Here is a 23,054-nt window from a genome sequence, read left to right on the forward strand (position 1 = left end):
GAGGTGGGCGGGAGGGGGGACGGGGGAGCCCTGAGCTCAGGCGTGGGATGCCCAAGGGAGAGGGGCGCTGGAGACACCAGGCAGTATAGGCGGTAGGAAGGATGGAGCAGAACGGGGGCGGGGGTAGCAGGAGGTAGGCTGGGAGGCTGCCCAGAGCCGGGGGCAGGCAGGCGGGCAGCTTCTCGCCTTTCCAGCACGGTGCCTCTCTGCCAGCTCCCTCCTGCTCCAGGTAAAGGGGTCAGTAGGGGACAACTGCCAGCCAAGCGGGAAGAAAGCTCCCACCACGGAAGCCGGTCGGGAGAGCGGCTGCGGGCCTTTGCTTCTTTCCCCTCCACCCACAGGTCATGTCATGCAGCAGCTTGAAGTTCTGCTCAGAAAACAGGCAGAGCTGAGGCCGCCGGGCCTGTAACCACGCGCATGCTCAGTGCTGCCCGACGGCCGCCCGCCGCGCTAAGCTCCGCCCCTCGAGGCCCTTCTTCCCCAGGAACGCGGCCCGCTGGTCCCTTTGTCAGAGCTGACACCGCGTCTGCCTTCGAAGCCAAATTCACATTAATCTATTATTTCTACACAACACCCAGCCGTGAACCTCTCATGGCCTCAGTGTGTGTGTACAAGTGAGTGTGTGTGCAGGTGAGTGCGCTAGCGAGTGTGTATGTGTACAGGTGAGTGTGTGCTGGTGAGTGTGTGTGCGGGTGAGTGTGTGTACAGATGAGTGTGCACAGGTGAGTGTATGCACGCAGGTGAGTGTGTTCTCGCAGGTGAGTGTGTGCAGGCGAGTGTGCATGCAGGTGAGTGTGTGTGAGTGTGTGTACTGGCCCCACATCCCCCACCTCCAGACCCAGCAGTCCCGTCCTGCTGAAGGAGCTGAGCTTCAGGCACCAGTCAAGGCCCAGGAAGGTGCCCCCTGTGGGCGTGGCAGGATCCTGGCACAATGTCCCCCTCTCAGCAGCGGTTCCCAGCCCCCAGGCGCCTCTGCTCTGTAAAAGTTGGCATGAAAGGCAGGACCGCAGCATCTGACGAACGGCGCTGCTCTGTGTCCTGATTAATCTGTAAACCCCCTCGAACGTTCTCTGCCCCCCATCCTGCACGTCCTGGGGTGTCTGCACTGGAAGGTTAACAGCCACGCTCTCCCTCCTAAAACGTGGGGTGTGCGGCCCATCTGTGCTGCTGGAAGGCCCGCCCCTCAGCTAGTACCCTTGGCTGTTACCGGGTGCTGGGCCGGCCTCTCTGCAGGGCCCACTGAGGGGCCTGACAGGCCTGCCCTGGGCCAGCGCCCAGCTCCCTCCCACGTTTGGTTGCTCTGGTTCTAGTCGCTCCATCAGAGCGTCCGTCCAGGGGCGATGTCTGGCAGAAAGTGTCCAAAGCCACGTGTGACCACCACACTGTCACAGAGCCACGGGCATCCTCCTGCCAGGTGGCTGTGCCCCTGTCTGTTCGCTGCCAGGGCAGCCTCACTCCTGCAGGAGCCTCTGAACCTCTGAAAGTCCCCTGCAGGCCCAGGGCTCCCCTGAGTCGTGGTGAAAGGGCCCTGAGAGGCTGGGGCCTGTGGGTTCTGCTGTGATTGATGATTTTCTCATCTTCTGCTTACTCTTACCTGCAAGGGAACTTTCTCCACGGTCCTGCGTGTTCCCCTTGCGTGCCTTGCAGTCTCAGAGAAGGGCTCTCCTGAGGTGCACAGCTGCCTGCCACCCCCACGGTGGAGCCTGAAGGCCTTTGAGGGTGTGATCACGGCTGCCCTGCCAGAAACGACCGGGTGGGAGCCCTCCAGCCACCTGGCATCCCAGCCCTCCTCGGCAGACCCTGCCCCCATGCAGACTGCCTCCTGTCTGCACCTTTCCTGGTCTTCCTTAGGGAGCAGGTGTGGATGGTGGGTCTGAGGGGAGCAGCAGGGGGTCCTGAGTCCAGCCCCCTAAGCTTCCCAGGGACTCAGACACATGGAGCAGGTGTGTGTCACAGCCGTGGCGCTGCTGTCCTCGGTGCAGGCAGAGTATCTGCACAAGCAGCTTCCTATTTCCCAATAAGCTGTAAATCCCTGATGCCTCACCTTTGGGGGGTCCCCCCGGCAGATCTGAATGATGCAGTGCACGCTGTCATGTGTCTCCCCCCGCCCCCCAGAAACTTCCAAAGGATTCCATCTGGTACTCAGCAACTTCGTGTTTGCTCTTCTAACTACGTGCTCTGACATGTTAAGGGTAGGCTTTCCGATCACATGATCCTTCCCGCCTCCCGCCATCCTTTCTGAATCAGTGACATTTTCTCCTGGAGCTGAATCACAGCGCCTGGACTCTCACGGGGTGGGGCTGGCCCAGTTCCCAGGGCCCGCGTCCTCCGTGGCTGGAGCTGTGAGATCCAGCAGTGGCAGCTCCCCTTTTGGGTGGGGGCCCTCACAGAATCACCCTCAGGGTTAGGGGGCAGGCCCGCTCCCTGCCAAGGTGGACACAGAGGGGCATTTCGCTCTCCAGAACTGAGCCCAGGCTGCCAGACATACTGTCTTTCTCATGGGCAGTGTCTTTTGGTGTTGAGTCAGGATTGGAGATGCTCAGGTGACAAGGTCTACGGGTTTGCAACGATGGCCGCTCATTAGTGTCACCTGGGAGCTTTTAAGGATCCCTGTGCCCGGACTCCACTGCCTGCCAGAGAAATCAGAGTCTCTGGGCATCGGGGCTTTTTACAGAAACACCCCACGAGCACCCATGCTTGAGACTCAGCTTCTCAGACTTGAATGAAAGTACATATCAACAGGGCATCCGCTAAAATGCAGATTCTGAACAGCAGGGCTGTGAGGGGCCTGTGCTGCCGCCCTTCTCCCTGCTCTCAAGTGATGCGATGCTGCGGGTCTGGGGACCTTGGAGCAGCCGGAGTCAGAAACAGGGCTCAGCCAGCTGCACCTCCTGGGCCAGATGCCTATTTTTATAAATAGTTTCATTGGGGCACAGCCAAGCCCAGCTGGGTAGTTATAACAGACTGTATGACCCCAAAGCCTAAAATATTTACTATCTGGCTCTCCACAGAAAAAGAAACATGCCATCCCCTGATTTGGAGCATGCTAATTAATGCCGGCTTATCTATTATCGGTTAATGCTGGCTTATCTGGGTCTTTGAGGACCCAGGCTGGTGGGTCAAGATCCTTATAAGATGATGGTGATTCGGGGGGCTCTCACAGGAGGGGCAGCATGCATTTTATTTTTCTTTTTTCTTTTTATTTACTTATTTTTTTCCCACCGTACAGCATGGGGACCAAGTCACACGTACATGTATTCATACTTATTCCTCCCATTGTCGTGTTGCAATATAAGTATCTAGACATAGTTCTCAATGCTACACAGCAGGATCTCACTGCAAATCCATTCCAAGAGCAATAGTTTGCATCCATTAACCCCATGCTCCCTTCCCTCTCCCCCCAGGCAGCCACAAGTCTATTCTCCAAGTCTATGATTTTCTTTTCGGTGGAAACATTCATTTGTGCTGTATCTTAGATTCCAGTTATAAGTGATATCATATGGTTTTGTCTTTCTCTTTCTGACTTATTTCACTCAATATGAGAGTCTCTAGTTCCATCCATAGTGCTGCAAATGGCATTATGTCATTCTTTTTTATGGCTGAGTAGTATTCCATTGTGTATATATACCACACCTTCCTAATCCAATCGTCTGCCAATGGACATTTGGGTTGTTTCCATGTCTTGGCGATTGTGAATAAAGCTGCAATGAACATGCGGGTGCAGCGTGCATTTTAAAGTCCCAGTAATAATTATTAGACCTTCTGACCTCCTTTTGAAGCTTTCAGATCTAGTTTACAATTTGGGTCGTGAAATTCAGTTTTTGTGCATATAGCAGGCACTTTTAAAAAAAAAAGGGAAGGATAATTTCTGCTCCCCTGAAAGTTCTTTGGCTAATGTCTTAATCTGTACAATCTATTGTCCACAACATTCCAACTGAATTACTGCCATTTAAAAGTTGTCTACCAGAGGCCCCGTCGTGGCGCAGCAGAAACCAATCCAGCTAGTATCCATGAGGGTGCAGGTTTGATCTCCGGCCTCGCTTAGTGGGTTGAGGGTCCAGTGTTGCCATGAGCTATGGTATAGGTCGCAGAAGTGGTTTGGATCCCGCGTTGCTGTGGCTGCGTTGTAGGCTGGAAGCTATAGCTCCGATTCAACCCCTAGCCTGGGAACTTCCACATGCCGCAGGTGCAGCCCTAAAACACACAAAAAAAAGTTTTCTATTATTTAAAAAATGGGGTTCCCGTCATGGCTCAGTGAGAATGAAATCTTACTAGTATCCATGAGGATGCAGGTTCAATCCCTGGCATCCCTCCATGGGTTAAGGATCTGGAGTTGCTATGCGCTGTGGTGTAGGTTGTAAATGCACTGTGGTGTAGGTTGTAAATGTGGCTCAGATCTGGCGTTGCTGTGGCTGTGGTGTAGGCTGGCATCTGCAGCTCTGATTCGACCCCTAGCCTGGGAACTTCCATATGCCACAGGTGTGGCCCTAAAAACACACACACAAAAAATTTCAAATAAATAAATAAAAATTAAAAAATAAAAATTATACAAGTAATGCATGTTTGTTGAGAAAACATACAGACACATGGTACCTGGACACCAGAAATAACCACTACAACGTCTGATTGTAAACTTTCCAGCTGTTTCTACACGTACATGGAACCCATACCACTGCGACTCCAGCTTCAGTTTCCTCATCTCTAAAGCGGGGAGAATGATAACAGCTGTCCCATGGGGTCCTTGATGGGACGAAATGAGATGCCATGTAATGTAATGTGCTGAGCTCATGTTAACAGCGCAATATATGTTAAGTTTGGAAATGGGATGCTACTGTTTCAGAAACGACCCCGAGGGTTTGGGGGCCAAGTGTACACTCGGTCCATACTGCTGCCATCACTCTCCTCTGGAGAGATCTTGGTCCAAAGACCACGCCTTCCTCCCAAGGATGCTGGGAAACCAGTGCGGCTGGGCAGGCAGCCAGCATGACGCCAGGACGCCAGGTCTGTGGGTGTGGGCTAGGGGTGGATGGGGGTGGAAAGCTAATCTCTGCCACAATACGATTCACCTCCCCCCCTTTTTTTTTGTCTTTTTAGGGCCGCACCTGTGGCATATGGAAGTTCCCAGGCTAGGGGTCCCATTGGACCTGCAGCTGCCAGCCTACACCACAGCCACAGCCATGCCAGATCCGAGCCACATCTGCAACCTATGTGCAGCTCACAGCAACGCAGCATCCTTAACCCACTGAGTGAGGCCAGGGATCAAACCCACATCCTCAAGGATACTAGTTGGGTTCGTTACTGCTGAGCCACCACGGGAACTCCTTTATCCACTTTTCCGTGAGAATGTTCATCTTTTGCTCTTTGACACGTGAGAGCTCTTTATAAATTAATGACAGGAGTTTTACGACACACAGATATGGCAAAATTTTTCTTTGGTATCTTTTTCACTTTTAACTGTGTTTATGGGGTTTTCTATTTAAAAAATAGGTTTTTTTTGGCTCTACCTGCAGCATGCAGAAGTTCCCAGGGCCAGGGATCAAACGCATGCTACAGCAGTGACCGCACCAGATCCTTAACTGCTAGGCCAGCAGGAAACTCCTATTTAAAAAAGAAAATTTAGTTATACATGCACATATGCGTACTGTGGAAACTTTTAAAAATAACCAAAAGAATGAATTGGAAATGCTCAAAATTCCACAACTAGAGGTAACAACTCTGTAACACCTCGATTTAGTTGACGTGTGTGTATTTGTGAGCAACTGGGTTTATACTTTATAGTCTCTGTAATTTTAAATCTGGGAGTTCCCGTTGTGGCTCAGTGGTTAACGAATCCGACTAGGAACCATGAGGTTGTGGGTTCGATCCCGGGCCTCGTTTAGCGGGTTAAGGATCCAGCCTTGCTGTGAGCTGTGGTGTAGGTCACAGATGCGGCTCAGATCCCGCGTTGCCGTGGCTCTGGTGTAGGCCGGTGACTACAGCTCCGATTCAACCCCTAGCCTGGGAACCTCCATATGCTGCGGGTGTGACCCTAGAAAAGGCAAAAAGACAAAATAATAATAATAACAATTTTAAATCTTGCTTTTTCACTTAAAACTCTACTGCGAGGATTTTCCCATCCCATTGGTATTTAAGACATCTTTTAATTAGAGTCCAATATTTCATTTAATCATTTTTCTAATTTTAGGCTTTAGAGGGTGTCCCACATTTTCCCTGTTACAAATAAAGCCTTAGTGCGCAGCTTTGTTCACAGATCCTTGGCCATGTTCCTTCGCAGGTTCAACAGCTGCAGGCTGCACACCTGCCAGGCCTGGGGCTGGGGCTCAGAACACACGGCGAGGAAGCAGGGGTCCTTGCTCCCCTGGGCCTGTGGCTCACGGTCTCCTCCTGCTCATTTGTTTCCTTTAATGGCCTCACCCTCGGCATATGGAAGTTCCCGGGCCAGGAATCGAATCTGAGCCACACCTGTGACCTACGCCACAGGTGCAGCACTGGATCCTTTACCCCACTGCACCTGGCGGGAGATCAAGCCCACACCTCTGCAGCGACCCGAGTTGCTGCAGTTGGATTCTTACCCCACTGGGCCACGATGGGAACTCCTCTGCGTGTTCCCTTCACCTGAGTTTCCAGATGGGGAACTCTGCTGAGTCAAAGACAGCGCGAAGCTGGGACAAGGGGGACCTGAGCCTTGTGACGGAGCGAGGGTCCACCAACTCCTGCTTCTGGGGGTGAGGTGGCCGCTCCCCGATGGCTGCATTGGCCCCTCCGAGGACAGTGGCCTGTTCCTGCTGTCGTCCCTCCAAGGTTTGGCTCAAACTTCCCGCCAAGCAGCGTGTGAGAATGAAGCCCTAACCATGTGTCCTGGGTCGTGACGGACTCTCGTGTCCAGCAGGGAGCGTCAGGGCCTCCGGCACAGCGGCTGGTGATGGAAAACCAGAGGACTGTGGGAACCGTCCTGCCCGGATGCCTGCGGGGCCCCAGCCAGGCTCGAGCAGAGGCCACCGCACCGCAGCCCCAAATGTCAGAAGTTGTCCCGCCTTTGCGCGTATACCTTCATAAAGACCAGAAGACCAGGGTCAAATGCAGGATTTCTGGCTCTTTGAGGTCAGTAACGTGAGGACAATCCTGCTCTCAGCCTGCGACCTGCTCCCTCTTCTCCCCCAGCACCCGAGAGGCCTCCCATCCTCGGCCACACCCGACACCAGCTGCCGGCTTTACCCCTGGGGCCTGGGAGTGGCGCTCTGGGATGACAGGCAGGCCCTGAAGGTGGGAACAGGTAGCTCAGAGGGAAATTCGGGCTCCGCGTGACCTGCGTGGTCCAGGGGAAGGACGTGGGCTCCAGGGCTCACATGCTTGCCCCATCGGGTGTGGGGCTAGACTGGGGCCACAAAGCTGGGGCCAGGCAGGCGCCGCTTGCCAGGGTCTGAGGCGAGCTGCGAACAGCTGTGTGCTGAGCCTGTACAGGGCCCTGTCCTCCGCGCGATCTGTGCAGCGTCACCCCCAAATCACACAGGTTGGGTAGGAGCCTTCACCCCCCAGGTGGCGGGGGCCCAGTCAGGATGCCGCTCCAGCAGCCTGGCCCTGGAATCCACGCTCCTCCTTGCAGTGTTTGCTGCTCCTCCTAAGAGGATGGGGCCACGCACCGGCCCATCTCGACATCGCTTCTCGAGGCGCTGGGCGAGGGGCTCCTGCCCGCCGCCTCTGCCATCAAGAGGGTCCGGAGACCCTCACCGCACCAGGTCCAGCCCGTGACCGTGACTTCATGCCCACTCCCGCACCTCCGTGTGCCCAGAGCCAAATCATTACTAGATCTCCCAAATCGGAGCTTTGCCAACCATCTCTGAACAGGCTCGCACTTCCCTCTTCTGAGTTTTCTCAGGATTCTCCCCCAAGTAGGACTTTCCAGTGGCTCCTGCCATGTGGTCCTTCCCCGGTCCCCAAGGCCATTGGGTGCTTCTCTCCTCTCCCGGCCAATCAGCGTGGAGAAGGCCCACGCCCTCAGAGATGCTCTGCAGTCTAGGTTTTCCCGATGTGAAAGTATTACTCCAAAATAACACTAGATTACAGAAGTTTTTTTTTTTTTTCTATTCTGAATAGTCCCGTCTTATCTCTTCATATGAAATTTTGTCTGGGGCTGTGGCCTCCTAAAGAACCTTGGCTGGGGTTCAGCATATGTAAGCCCTTAGACATGACAGGGACTCCCTGAGTATTTCTTTTTTTAAACCTAATATTTAATTTATTTCATTGTATTGTATTTGCTTTTTACAATAAATGGAGGTTCCACAGGCTAGGGGTCGAATTGGAACTGCAGCTGCTGGCCTACAGCACAGCCACAGCAACACCTGATCTGAGAGCTGTGTGCCACCTGAGCCACCACAGCTCACGGCAACACTGGATCTCTGACACACTGAGCGAGGCCAGGGATCGAACCTGCATCCTCATGGATACGAGTCAGATTCGTTTCCTCTGCCCCAGGACGGGAACTCCTAAAGCTAATATTTTAAACCTGAGGCTTACAGTCCTTCCTCCAGCATGAAGATAAAACCCAGCTTCCTGAGCAGTGGCGCGGTAAGGGCACACACTGGACAGACAGCAGGTCCTTTGTAAGTGGCTGCTCCCATCTGCCCCAGAAACCATGACTGCAAAGCCTCTTAGCAGCTTTCGACAAAGTCCACAGCATTTTGAAATGAAGCTGTAACTAGCTGCCCAAGGCTGTGCCAGCATCGAGGGAAATTTTCTTCACACTTACTCATCCTGTACAGTCAAAAAAGAAAAAACTTAAAATAGATTTCTTGACTTCTGGTGCCACTTCCTTCTCAAGCCCAGGACAGACGACTGTGGGCGTGAGGGGGACTCCCTCAGACAGCCGAAGTGGCCTTGCTGTCGCGGTGGCCACAGCCGGCCCGCGACCCTGGGGATGGTCCCTCCCCGGCTGAACTGAGGTCATCCCCGAAGCTCACTTCCTTTCTTCCGTTTTCTGTTTTACACATGAACTTAAATCACTCAAGAGGGAAAGTTTCTGCCAAAAGCCCGGAGGAAGCAGCACCTTGCTTTGTCCCCTGGTGTCACAAGAACTGGAAGTGTCCTTTCTACGTAGCTCCACTTTGAGGCGGCTGGGACCAGCCAGCCAGCCACCAACAATTACTGGACCCTCCTGGGTACCAGATGCAAAGGTCCCAGCCCTGGAGAAACCTAGTTCCAGAGTGAATGACCTTGGCCCCCAGCAGCAACCTGGCACAGGGCCGGACTAACCTGCAGCTGTCACTAGAGTGTTTCAGGATCCACTTTCAGGAGAGTAGATGAATAAGTACCAACTACCCGTTCACCGCTGGTCTTGATCCACCAGCAAAGTCTGGTTTTGAGATTCTCTGATATTTAAGAAGCTGTCTCTGGAGTTCCCGTCGTGGCTCAGCGGAAATGAATCCAACGAGGAACCATGAGGTTGCAGGTTCGATCCCTGGGCTCACTCAGTGGGTTCAGGATCTGGTGTTGCTGTGGCTGCGGTGTAGGCCAGTGGCTACAGCTCCGATTAGACCCCTAGCCTGGGAACCCCCATATGCCGCAGGCGCAGCCCTAAAAAGACAAAAAAAAAAAAAAAAAAAAAAGAAGGTGTCTCTGCTTCCAGACATGAGGGAAATTGTTAGCTCAGGCTTGATATTTCCTGTGCGATGGGAAGACACGGACATCTAATATGAGATGTCTTTGTTTCATTTTTTTAAATTAAAATTATAGTTGAGTTACAATGTTGTGCCATTTGCTGTATACAATAAAGAGACTCAGTCATTTATCTATATGTATATGACTCTCTCTACACACACACACATTCTTTTTGTTTATTTTTTTAGGGCCTCATTCATGGCATATGGAGGTTCCCAAGCTAGGGGTCCAATTGGAGCCATAGCTGCCAGCTTACGCCACAACCACAGCCATGCTAGATCCAAGCCGCATCCATGACCCACACCACAGCTTGTAGCAACGCGGGATCCTTTAACCCGCTGAGCAAGGCCAGGGATGGAACCTGTATCCTCATGGATACTAGCCGGGTTCTTAACCTGCTGAGCCACCACGGGAACTCCTTTTTTTTAAATATTATTTTCTACCAGGAGACTGGATATAGTTCCCTGTGCTAAACAGCAGGACCTCACTGTCTGTCCATTCTACATGGAATCGTTTTCATCCACTACCCCAAACTCCTCGTCCATTGCACTCCCTCCCCAGATGTCTTGGTTTTATGAGGTCCAAAGCTCCATGAATGCATCTGGCACAAAACAGGAAGAATGCCAGGACGTCTGGTCAACCTCAGTGGGCAAACCCATGACCCGGGCACACTGTCTCCTGAAGTATTCCATGAGGACGGAGGAAGGGCAGCCTTCTGGATAAAAGGGGAAAGAGAACAGGTGTGTGGAGGCGGAAAGGGCTGCAGCATATTTGAGCGTCAGGCACTACAAAGACAGTTCAGGAAAGAGCTCGTTTACTCCAACTGCTCTATAAAGAGAGCCTGCGGCTCAAGGAGGTTAAGGAATTGACCAAGATGCCAACCCATGTGTCTGCCTTCCAGCCGGGCCACTCGGAATTCTGTGCAGGACCTGGATAGGGTGGTGACGTCGGGGAGTCGGGCGATTAAGTAGTGGAACCCCACTCTCTAACTCTCTCAAAGTTGTCACCCCACTTTCTCGTAGCAGCTGCCACGTCCTCAGCCCCTGGGGAAATGGAGTTAGAAGTGGGGTGGCCTTGAATGAACTGCCCCCAATTGCGATTAGACTTCAGTTGCCCCCAAATTAGACAATAAAGGGAATGAGAAGGGAGGCAAATTCTTAGACTTTAGACTGAGATGGACACATATTTGAACCCGGGGTCTACCATGTATGAGCTGCATGCCTTGGGGATGTTACTTAAATTCTTTAGTCTATGTCCTCGTCTGACAAAGAGAAGAAACACCGGGACCTCCCTCGTGGTAAAGGTGGCAGGGCTTGGACAAGCAAATGGGCCCAGGCAGGCCTCAGTGATTAGCAGGTCGTGCGAACTAAGTTAGTGACTGTTATTACAGGCTCACGCACGAGGCTTGCGACGCGTGAACATTAAAGCAGTCACACGGAGAGGACGGTGCTTTGTAAACTCTACAGCCTACCCTGCGTGACGTATCATTACTGTGGTGATGGCTGCGGCCGCGGCACATGGCTCCTAATGATATTCCTCTTCTGCTTATACTTATAATTAGTTCTGCTCCAAGAAAGGCCAAATGAGTGGCTACAGGGATTTGAACAAAATATCACTGGAAATCTGGAAGGAGCATCTGAGATAAAAGCAAACGCACCCAGAGCAGCCCTTCCGGGTGAAATAAACATTTCGCAAGAAACTCGTGTTCACGGCAGCTCCTGCCTTAAACGGCAGAGCACGCCTCCCGGTACAGACTGACTAGGCCGATGGCGCCCCTTGCCAGGGTCCTGGGTTGATGGGAATGGACATATCCCATGAGCTCCACCAACCGTCAACTAGGCCAAGCCTTGAGTCAGAAGCCCCTGGCGTGAAGAAGTCGAGATGGTGCAGAATCCACGCCACGGCGGAAGCAGGGGCTCTGCCTGGCATCCGCAGTGCCAGGGATGATGCCCGCGTCGGGTGCTTCTGGAGCAGCAGCAGTGGCAGTTTTAGATTAAGGTAGAGTTGATTGACAATGTCGTGTTAGTTTCAAGTGTACAGTGAAGTGACTCAGATACACACACACACACACACATTTTTTTCAGATTCTTTTCCATTATAGGTTATTATAGGATATAGAGGTCCCTGCGCTAGGCAGTAGATCCTTGTTGTTTATCTATTTTATATTCAGTAGTGTGTAAATGTTAACCCCGAATTCCTAATCTATCTCCCCTGCACACACTCCCAGCAGCAGCACTTCTTGATGTGGGTGGAGAAGGCTGTTCCTGGCTGCATAGCTTCCAAGCCTGGATCTTCATCCTTCTTAGAGAGTTTTTTGAGCATCTCAATACCCTTTGGGGGCGGCAGGGGGGCACGCCTGTGGCATACAGAGGTTTCCAGGCCTGGCATCCAACCTGCGCCACAGCAGTGCTCTGAGCCACAGCAGTAGCACTTCTAGCTCTTTAACCACTAGGCCACCAGGGAACTCGTCCCAATACCTTTTTAATCAATTCCATTTTGCTTACAATAGCAAACTTGGTTTCTGTTGCTTACACCTAAGAAGGCTGACCGATGCAATGACCCACATCCAGTGGTAGCTACGGGTGAAACTGTCTGCAGAAACCTTTTGATAGAAAACTGCCCACTCCCCCCTGTTCGGTCCTGGTGTGCACAAAATCCAAAGGTTTTCCTTTTATACTTTGCATTTCCATGGTGAGAGAGGGATAGAATTCAATTAAATCATTAAAATAATCCTTCTAGGAGTTCTCACTGTGGCTCAGCACTTAACAAACCTGACTAGTATCCATGAGGATGTGGGTTCGATCCCTGGCCTCGCTCAGTGGGTTAAGGATCCAGCGTTGCCATGAGCTTCGGTGTAGGTCAAAGACACAGCTCGGATCCTGCATTGCTGTGGCTGTGATATAGGCCAGCTGCCGCAGCTCCCAGTCAACCCCTAGCCTGGGAACTTCCATATGTTGTGGGTGTGGCCCTAAAAAGACAGTAATAATAATAATAATAGTCCTTCAAATACACGCATGAAATAATACTTTATACCTCCCGCAAGGAAGCACCAGCTCAGCTCTCCTCTCCTCTGTGGCCACTCAGAGAGTCCAGGCTGAGCCAGTTACCACAGTGGAGACGCCAGTTCAGCACGGCTTCCAACACTCGCGTGAGTCCTTCCTGCTTCTGTGGGTGAGGCTTCATCATGAGCTCCGCGTGTTGCTGTGGGGGCTCCTGAGGCCCTGGTGTGGAGCCAGCTGAGAGGGCGTGGGTGACACCTGCTCCTGTCCTGGTCTTCGATAGATGACGCTCTGAGAGAAGCCTGAAGCCAAGTGCAGAGCTGGCACGAGAGCCCGGAAGCTGCCCTTTCCCGGTTCTACTGCCACGTGGGCCTCCACCAGTGCCCGGCGCTGATCCTGTGCCTATTTAGCAGTCTCTAGACAGCAGCCACCACCCCAGCCTCGCTTATTCCAAATCCTAATCTCCTGTTTCTTTCTTAGTTAAACAATAACAATAATAATAATCGCCATTTTTTAAGCACGTGTGGTCACACTTGGTCCGTGCTAGATGCTTTGCAGACAGTACTTTGACTTCCTATCTCTTCTGCAAGGTAGTCTTAACCCCCATGTTACAGATGAGAACACCGAGGCACAGGGCGATCAGGCAACGCACAGAGGTCACTCCTGAGAGGTCGGCTGTAGGAGTCATCTTTTCGCATGAATGTGTTTCACCTGCCAGACAGACCCCTTGCAGGCAGGAACCAAATCATTAGAAATAATGCACTGGGGCCGTTCCCGCTGTGGCCCAGTGGGTTAAGAACCTGACATAGTGTCCATGAGGATGCGGGTTCCATCCCTGGCCTTGCTCAGTGGGTTAAGGATCTGGTGTTGCCACAAGCCGAGGCACAGATCACAGACGCGGCTCGGATCTGGTGTTGCTGTGGCTGTGGTGTAGGCCAGCAGCTGTAGCTCCAATTCGACCCCTAGCCTGGGAACCTCCGCAGATGCCGCCCTAAAAAGAAAAACAAAAAAGAAATAACGCACTGGATGGGTCAGTCGGCTCTCATTTCACACAGGCCAGTGTGAGGGTGGGAAGACGTGACGAGGGACCTGGCAGTGCCCTGGACCTCATTGGTCGTGTTTGTCTGTGTCCCCGCTGTGGGTGCTCCCCGCCCCACCCCAGCACAGGGGGGGACACACGGGCAGTGGCTTTTGCACCTCCCTGGCCCCTGGGCCGAGCACAGGCCATCAGCCCCACGGCTGCTTGGTCTGGGAGGGAGTCTGACTCTGGGATCCTCCAACCGTTTCTTGAAAGCGCAGTGACTTAGAGGAGGCTGCCGGTGGGGCTGGTGGGTCATTGACCCGAATCTCGCTCTGACATGGGGGTTCATTCTGGGGGTGGCTGTGCCCCCAGCACAGGACACATGAGCTTCGTGCCGCCCCCAGGGACGTCCCCACCGGGCATGGAGTTATGTCCAGGCAGGAGGAGGCTGGCAGAGCCATGGCACCTCCTGTCCCTCAGAACAAAAAGCAAAGCCTTTTTGCTGCGATGCAGAGGAACAAGTGTGGAATTCATCTCAGGAATGATTAACCCCAAAGATATGCAAAGCATGTCAGACCTGACACCGAGTTTCACGGTAAACGATATTCTTGCTACCAGCGAGCAGACCGTTTCATCATTCGCCTGTGTCCGAGGTCCTCTTGTTTAAACAAAACACAAAACACCTCTCGTCTAGGCCTTGATCGGACTTTACCACCCAGAGGAATGTGTTTTCAAGGGTTTCCAATCAGAGATGCCAGGTTCCATGTGTCTGCAACAACTGTTCATAAAACAATAATCAAATGCGGAGATTGTGTTGTTGGAAGGGGGATGAGTTTTTAATTCTTAGTAAATCTAAAAAGAGCTCCAAATCCTTTAAGTTAATGAAGTTGAAATAATACCTGACAGCTCAGTAATAGGCTGGCAGCCTGGCGGGCGTGTGGGCTGGGCCCTCAGCGGCTTCCAACTACTTCCGTGGCGCGTCTCTTAGATGTTACACAGCATGTAAGAACCTGGGGACAGAGAGAAGCCAAGCACACAGGCCACTGACCTGGATGGGGTGGCCAAGGACACTTCCCAGGGGATAGCCCATGCAGCCCGCAGCCTGGGGGGCACTGGAATCCGGTCACATCCACTTGCTGCCAGTCCGTGGCCACTTCCATCACGGCAGAGCCGAGCAGCTGGGCCAGAACTGGACACCCAAAAGCCTGATGCATTTACTGTCTGGCTCTTTGCGTAAAAGGCGTGCCCATCCTGGTCCGGGGAGAGGCAGTGCAGGCCTAGACCAAGGCGCTGACGTTGGAAATGAAGGTGAGACACTGCCCAGTGCAGTTGAGAGGGTGGGGTCTGCAGACCATTTTCCACCCCGGGGCCCTGTGCACACTCCAGGCCTAGCTCTGCAAGAGGCAAACTCTGGGTTTTTCCAAAGCACCGCTATGTGAATGCGAGGGACCTTTTATTCCAGAAAGCCTGGGACACTGCATCTAAAATGAACACCTCTTTTTCGAGTTATTGGAATATTAACTACTTTATCTAATGCTGCCCATAGGACTCAAAGGGGGTCGGCCAGGTACATAAAATACAGCGATACTGAACTTGGCAAGTTCAAATCCATGAAAGTGTTTTTCTGACTCTTCATCATAACTGCGCCAATCCAAAAGGAAGCCCTATTGGATAATTTCATCTTTAATAGAGAACAAGCTAACAAGGTAGCAACTTGACAGTAAATCTTTGCTTTATTCTTATTATTTTTTTTAATCTCCATTGGAGAATTAATGACAGGTGAGGGCAGATAAACAGGTCTGCGATGGAGGAAAGGTGACCTTGAGGAAATCTCAGCCTCCTCCTTGACCCCTCCCCCACCACCACCACGGTTCAATGAAAATATGCAAAGATCCGAAATCTCACCAACTTCACGAATCCTGCTACGTTAAGTTCGTCCCTGAAAAATAACCTTAGTTATGACTATTCGACTCAGCAAACATTCCTGGGCCCCCACGCTGCTCTCCGGAGGCAGAAAGGTCAGGAAGATACTACGTTTTCCGCCACTGAGCTGTCCATCCGGAAGGCAGGCACAGCAGGTCCGTGTGTGTCCAGGGTGTCAGCGGTGCTCCACTCTTGGTAGAAGTGGGACCGTCCTGCAAGTGGCAGCTCATGCTCCGTCCTCCATCACTGGCCCAGCTCGTGTCCCACTAGCCTGACTCTGTGCTCCGAGAGGAAGCTGCCTACAGACATCCCGGCCCAGCCCCGTCTCGGCGGCCCCCGGCCCAGCAAGGGCCCCAGCGTCCTTCCCAGACTTGCTGTGCTGCGGGGGGACAGAGCCCTTCCTTCCGGGGGTGGCCGTGGGCTGTGGTCGGGTCATGGCCACCGTGGGCTCTCCCACGGACGGGCTTTGGGACACTGGCTGATGATGCTCGGAGCGAGGCCAGGACGGCTTTGCCCTCAGCCCAGGCTCTGCTTCCTGGCATCTCCGTCTTTCCCAAGTTTGGTCAGTAAATGACCCCCTTTTGCAGAAGTCAGTCTCAGCTGGGTTTCTGGCCCAGGCAGGAAAATTCTGACCGATACCATGTGGCCCTGAAAGCAGGGGAGGGAAGGGGGTGGTTTTAGCGGAGCACCAGCCTTCGTGGGTGAGAACATCCAGCCGAGGCCTGTAGCCCAACCGCGGTTTCTCCAGGCAGAGGCAGGAGCTCCCACGAGACAGCAGGCCCGGCTCATGCAGAGGTGCAGCCGGCGGCGGCCCGGGGCCCAGGGCCCATGTCTCACGTGATGGGAGAAGTGGGCCGGGGCTGCAGGGGCCGAGGAAGGAGAGCCACTCAAAGGCAGGGCGGGGCCAGGACATCTGCGACAGCTGGGTTTTAATTTAATTTAATTTAATTTGCCTGGAACTGCTGCTAAAAATTGACACATGCACACGAGGGGTCTGGCCCTCTGCACACAGGAGCCGCGCTTGCACTCAGCAGTTGTGCGTGCTGTTTGCAAACGAATGGATGTCCTTGGCTAAATGTGAGGACCCCTCCGTTTTCGTGCGGGCGTTGATCCTCTTTGTCTTGGCAGAAGCAGGAGACCGTGGGTAAAAACCAGGGCCTGGCTGTCCGAGGCAGTTTCTCAAAGAATCCGAGCCTGCAAATGGCTGTGACCACAAAGTAAACACAGGGAGCAAACCCGGGACCTCTGTGGACGGGTTCTGCAACTTCCTGAGAGATTGGAGTCTCTTCAAAACGAAGGTTTGGGAACAGGGCAGCGTGTGGGGTTGAGTACCTTTGGGAGAGGCTGGGCCCTGTATCCTTACTGATCACAGTTTCCAAAGGCTCTGAGAAGTCCTGCAGCAACGCTTGGTGAGGCCACAGCAGAGATGAGCATTCACAGGGGCCACCTCTGCCAGGAAGCGCACAATGAGCAAGGCTGTCCTGCGACATGCAGGGCAGAGGCGGTCCCTGGACTCAGACACCTGGCATCCTGACCCATCGCGGACATGCGAGACCTGAGAACGCCAAAGCCCGCCATGCGCCGTGAGGACACGAGGGGGTGTGAACACGGCGTGTGGAGGGCGGTGAGGAGCAGAAGGACCAGAGCAGAGAAGACAAGACATAATGACACGTGCACAGTGACCCACTGCGGCCAAGTGCGGGGGCTCCTGGCTTTAAGAAGCCTGCCAGCTACCAAACGGTGACATTCAGAATGGGCGAGCAGTGAGGTCCCGCTGTGCGGCACAGGGAGCTCTGTCCAGTCTCTTGGGACAGACCATGCCGGAAGATAGTATACGTTCCCATTGTGGCTCAGTGGTTAACGAATCCGACTAGAAACCATGAGGTTGCAGGTTCCATCCCTGGCCTCGCTCCGTAAGGATTCGGCGTTGCCGTGAGCTATGGTGCAGGTCGCAGACGCAGCTCGGATCCCGAGTTGCTGTGGCTGTGGTGTAGGCCGGCAGCTACACCGATTTGACCCCTAGCCTGGGAACCTCTATATGGCATGGGTGCGGCCCTAGAAAAGACAAAAAGACAAAAAAAAAAATAATAAAAGGGGGGAAGGGAACGTATATCTATGTCTGACTGGGTCACCGCGCTGTACAGCAGACATTGGCACAATATTGTGAATCAACTATACTTTAAAAAAAAAAAAAGGTGTTCCCACCGTAGCTCAGTGGGTTAAGAACCTGACCTAGTGTCCGTGAGGATGCAGGTTTGATCCCTGCCCTCGCTCAGCGGGCTGAGGCTCCGATGTTGCCACAAGTTGTTCACTAAGTGGTACACCTGGCGAAAGGCCAGGAACACGTTCAGCCCCGTGGCACTCACCTAGGAGCGGCTTCTTTTGATCACATCCACGGATGCCAAGTCATCTCCGCCGGCAGGTAGAGTTCGTGTCTGAGGAGCCTCAAGTCACGAATGAGGAGACAGGCCAGCTGTGGAATGTCACATGGGTAAAACCACCAGACTTCTAGAAAGTTCCCTAAACTACTCCCAAAGGTAGTTTCCGAAGGAGGGGACCTGGGTGCCCAGGCTCAGACCAAAGAGTGGCTCTCATGCAGCTAGAGAAACCCACGCAAGGGCTCCCAGCTAACGAGGCAGGATGGCAGCCTCACACTCACACCCGGCCACCTGTCCCCGCTCACCTGCTCACACTCACACCTGGACACCTGTCCCTGTTCATCACAAAGGCAAAGCTCCTTACACGCATGTACACGTTTCTTTCTTTACAGGCATCTGCTCTAACCACATCCTCGGGCGGCGGGGAAGGATTCATGGCCACGTTCTCACCACAGCTCAGCACCAGGGCGTGGAACCCGCCTGCAGAACTGCTCGCCGCGCCTGTGAATCCTCGGGTCTCACCACCGGGGTGAGCAGCGGGGGAGCGAGGTTACACTTGCGAGTGTCGCCCTCGGGTGAGCTGAGCGGGGGCAGGGCTGCGTCCTCCCAGACCGCATTGGTCTGGACCTGCGTCACCCCGGACGGGGGCCCCTTCAGGGGACCTCATCACGGCTACCCCTGCAGCCCCTGTTTCCAGGTCAGTCCACGCTCACAGGCACCCAGATTAGGACTTCCACCCACCTTTGGGGGACACGATTCAGCCCACGAGGACTGCTTTCTTTGTCCCAGTTAAGCCAACATCTCACAATTCCGACTCAGAGTCCACAACTCAAAACATACACATGCGTCAGTCCGCCTCCTGCCCGACGGCATACATCCTCGGTTCCCCTCGATGGGAAGATCTGGAGGCGCTTTGGATGTCAGGACCGGGGTGGTACTCCAGGCACCCCGTGGGCAGAGGCCGGAGCTGGTGCCAGGCATCCCACCACACACAGGATGACCCCCCCACAGAGGCGCGTTGTCCGGTTTAAAACAAACACTCCCCCAAATAAAAGAAAACAAACCTGCCATGTGGCCAGACTTCAGCCTATCTTAGGGGACCCAGTTCAACTGGTAGCATCTCCCCAGCATGAGACGCCTAGCTCTTTATCACAGCGATGGACGGGGCTCAAGGCAGGTCAGCTTTACTTCAGGGAAGGGGCGAAGCGGGCTGTAAGAGGCAACGAGAAACATCTCGTCCAAATGAGCCTATTGATCGCTTACCTCTGTGAATACCTGTGCCGCCAAGGAAACCCGCAGTGTGGGCAGCCGATGCAAAGAAAAGGTACCACACGGCTTGTGTGACTCATCGCTTCCCTTGGAATAACACCGGCTCCCGTGAAACCGGGGTAACGCACTGATGCTCCTTAAATGCCTGCCGAGAGAAGTCACCCGTGTCACAGGGAGGCATTTGGACGAGCCTTCCCTCAGAGCCTCACCTTTATTACTCAAAACCTCCTGAAATGACTGCAACCCTGTTTCTGCAACGTCCTGGACACAGCGTGAATGGCTACCCTGCCGATGATAGAACAGAAGGGGGCTTCGAAAGAATATGGGGTATCAGGACACAGAGAAACACACACCAGTAGCAGCGTGCGGAGAGGGTATGGCCGGCTCTTTTTTTTTTTTTTTTTTTTTTTTTCCTTTTTAGGGCCGCACCCAAGTCATACGGAGGTTCCCAGGCTAGGGGTTGAACTGGAGCTACACCTGCCAAGCCTACACCACAGCTGCAGCAGCGCCAGACCCGAACCACGTCTGCGACCTACACTACAGCTCACGGCAACACCGGATCCTTAACCCACTGAGCAGGGCCAGGGATTGAACTCGAATCCTAATGACTACTAGTCGGATTTGTTACTTCTGAGCCACAACAGGAACTCCAGGCTGGGCTTCAGGACTTTAAGGTCCAAGGAGTCACCCAGGGCCGGGCTGCGGTACAGGCTTCTACTGAGACGTCGGGGCTGAGCCTTCCCATTGGGGATCCAGGGCTGCCGGCCTACAGACAACCACCCAGGGGGCAGCGGAAAGCAAGGCTGACCTGGCCTCCCCCTCAGCCACGCCCGGGAATCCCGGGGGACGTCCCAGCCCTGGGAACCCTGACCTGCTTGGTCGGTGTAGCCTGGGTGGGGTTTCTGGACACCCCTTGGTGGCTCCATGGTCGGGGCCGGGTGGAGGATTCTCTGCAGGAAGGACTGGTCCGCTGTGGCCTGTCCCTCAGTGAAGTCCATGCCTGACCCCACAAAGGAGCCGCGTCTCCCCCTCCTTCCACGGGGCAGGAGCCAGGCTCGAGGCTGCTGTGAGGACCCGGCAGGTGGGGAGCCAGGGTCGCGCGCAGACGGGGCAGATGGGCGGTGGCCTCGGACCTGCGTCTGGGTCCCGGGGCTCGCACCCTCCCCTTCCGGGTGCGGTGGGTCTCGGGTCACCCTGTGGGTTGGCAGGCTGGTCTGGGGCAATTTATTGCAAGGAAGTAGTTCGGCAAGACACCCGGTAACAAGGAGCTTATTCATTTTTTAAAAATTTCTTATAGTTGATTTGCAATGTTCTGTCAATTTTTGCTGTACAGCAAAGTGATCCAGTCATGTGTGGACACACACACACACACACACACACACACACGCATTCTTTTTCTCACGTTATCTTCCTTCATGGTCCATCACAAGTGGTGGTAGAGGGAGTTCCCACTGTGGCGCAGTGGTTAACGAACCCAACTAGTATCCATGAGGAGGCAGGTTCAATCCCTGGCCTCGCTCAGTGGGTCTGGGATCCAGCATTGCTGGGAGCTGTGGTGTAGGCTGCAGACGCAGCTCCAACTCGACCCCTAGCCTGGGAACCTCCATATGCCGCAGGAGCAGCCCTAAAAAGCAAAAACAAACAAACAAACAAAAAAACCCCGCAAGTGATAGGATACAGCTCCCTGTGCTGTAGGGCAGAACCTCACTTCAGGAGCTTCTCCACAACACGAGGCCTGCACGACCAGGGCCTGAGGGCAAGGGCAGGGGTCAGTGTTTGCCAACGTGTGGCGCCCACACTGGAAGGCCACCTTCCCCGGGGCAGCTCAGGCCTGGCACTGCCTGCTGTCAGTTCAGGGCATTTCTCACACCTACCTCACCTCCCAGGAGCCAGGCCCTGAAAGGCTTCGCTCTAGAGACCCTAAGTGTGAAAAACTCAACACTTAGGAATTTAGGTCCACAGATTTTAAGGTTCTCTTTGGAATGTACTTTTTCTGCGTTTTGAAGCCAAATAAACTCTTTCTTTCTTTATTTGTTTGTTTATTTCTGCTCTTTAAGGCCACACCCGTGGCATATGGAACCCACTGAGCGAGGCCAGGGATTGAACCTGCAACCTCATGGTTCCTTTTCGGATTCATTTCTGCTGCGCCTCAGTGGAAACTGGAAGAAACTCATTTAAGGAGTTCCCTTTGTGGCGCAGTGGTTAACAAATCCAACTAGGAATCGTGAGGTTGCAGGTTCGATCCCTGGCCTTGCTCAGTGGGTTAAGGAGCCGGCATTGCCATGAGCTGTGCTGTAGGTTGCAGGTGCGGCTCGGATCCCATGTTGCTGTGGCTCTGGCACAGGCTCGTGGCCACAGCTCCGATTAGACCCCTTGCCTGGGAACCTCCATATGCTGCGGGAGCAGCCCAAGAAAATGGCAAAAAGACAAAAAAAAAAAAAGAAGAAAAGAAAAGAAAAGAAACTCATTTAAAAGGAAAAAACAAACCAAAACAATCTTCCTTTTGTAACCAAGTATGTGGAATCAACTCCACGGCAACAGGAAGCTAGGAGCCTGAGGATTTATTTGTCCAGGAAAAGAAGGCAACTTTGGAAGCAGTTCTTGGGAGGCTTGACTGTGCTTTTCTGGTCCTGAAATATTAACGCCGGGCTCTGGAGAAGACAAACCATTGCAGCCCCAGGCCTGGCAGATACTAGTTTAAGGTTGGTTTTGATTTTGGCGGGGAGTATGGTGGCGGTACTGGCTTGGTGATGGTAATGGTATTTGTGGGGGGAGAGGGGAGGAGGGGGAGAGAGAGGGAGGGGGAGGAGGAGGGGGAGAAGGGCAGAGAGAGGGAGAGAAGGAGGAGGAGGAGGAGGAAAAGCACATGAAGGGACAGAGAGAAGGCAGACGGCCTGTCCCGAATATCCGGAGTCTGGAGACCGGTTCCTTTACCCAAGCGCCCCCCACCCCCCGCCCCGCATCATGCTGCCTTTTTTCTCCTCCGCCTCCATTCCTTTCTCCCCCCGACCTGTATTTTTAAATCAAAAACTGTCAAATACTGCAAGTCTAAACGTTAAAAGTGGGCATCTGATTTTCCGCCCATCCCTCAAACAGAGGCTCTCATATTTCAGTGTAAGAACCACCTAGAAATGCGATGAAAAGCACAGGTTCCTGGGACCAGCCCTCGAGGCTGTGACCTGCCTGCCAGGTCTGGAGCAAGTCTGAGGACGGCCCCAAGTCGCCGACCCCCAAGCCCCTCGGGGTTACTCTGCCCGAAAACCAGCCGCTGGGGGCGGCGGGCGGGCTGCCGTGGAGTCCAGCCTGGGCCCATCACCTCCCACACACACGCCCACAGCCCCCACAGACGCAGGGCCCCCCCGCACACGGTGAACGGTGCTCCCAGGCTGCCCTCGGCACCCCACGCCAGTCCATCCATCCCCAAACCCGCATTTGCTACAGGAACCTGCTCGTGGGCTGCTCTCTGCAGCCCCGGACTCTGGACTTCGAGCCCTCTCTGCCTCCCAACACCTGCCCATGTGGAGGCAGATAAAGCCGGGCCTCGTGGCGGTGACACACTGGAGGTTCTGGCCGGGCCTTATCTGCAGGTGCCAGGAGATAAGTCCCCGCTGCCCTGCCCACAGCCCTGAACCAGTTCCCCTGCTGACTCGTATTTGGGGGGGACACCCCAGGGGGTGCTCTCCGGGCCTTGCTGGGCAGCACACGACAGTTAGGTCTCTGACAGAACCGGCTTGGTGGCTCCAGAACCATGTGGCACTGGGGAAAGAACAGGGATCCCCAGATCAAACAGATCTGAGCTCCGACGGGCTG

General features: G+C 53.9%; 1 long non-coding RNA gene across 5 annotated transcripts in view; it reads right to left on the reverse strand.

The window, feature by feature from the left end:
- Positions 1 to 6,146: 6,146 nt before the first annotated feature.
- The window catches only part of LOC102161744 (uncharacterized), a 109,779-nt gene continuing 92,871 nt past the window's right edge, over positions 6,147 to 23,054 (reverse strand). The window contains exons 3-7 of one of the 5 annotated variants that reach the window (XR_014809499.1): positions 19,239 to 19,389; positions 17,964 to 18,070; positions 14,574 to 14,684; positions 13,705 to 14,452; positions 6,147 to 8,284 (exon numbers count right to left, since the gene is read on the reverse strand). This is a non-coding gene — a long non-coding RNA (uncharacterized LOC102161744). Of the gene's footprint in view, positions 8,285 to 10,451; positions 14,453 to 14,573; positions 14,685 to 15,388; positions 17,653 to 17,963; positions 18,071 to 19,238; positions 19,390 to 23,054 lie in introns of those variants that run through there. The other 4 variants (XR_014809494.1, XR_014809498.1, XR_014809497.1 and 1 more) reach the window with 4 other exon arrangements.

Source organism: Sus scrofa, chromosome 7 (genome assembly GCF_054392235.1).
Source record: "Sus scrofa isolate SSC_HxYL_T2T_F1_AM1 chromosome 7, Sscrofa_HxYL_maternal_Yorkshire_Landrace_v2.0, whole genome shotgun sequence".
In the NCBI taxonomy this organism is placed as follows: Eukaryota; Metazoa; Chordata; class Mammalia; order Artiodactyla; family Suidae; genus Sus; species Sus scrofa.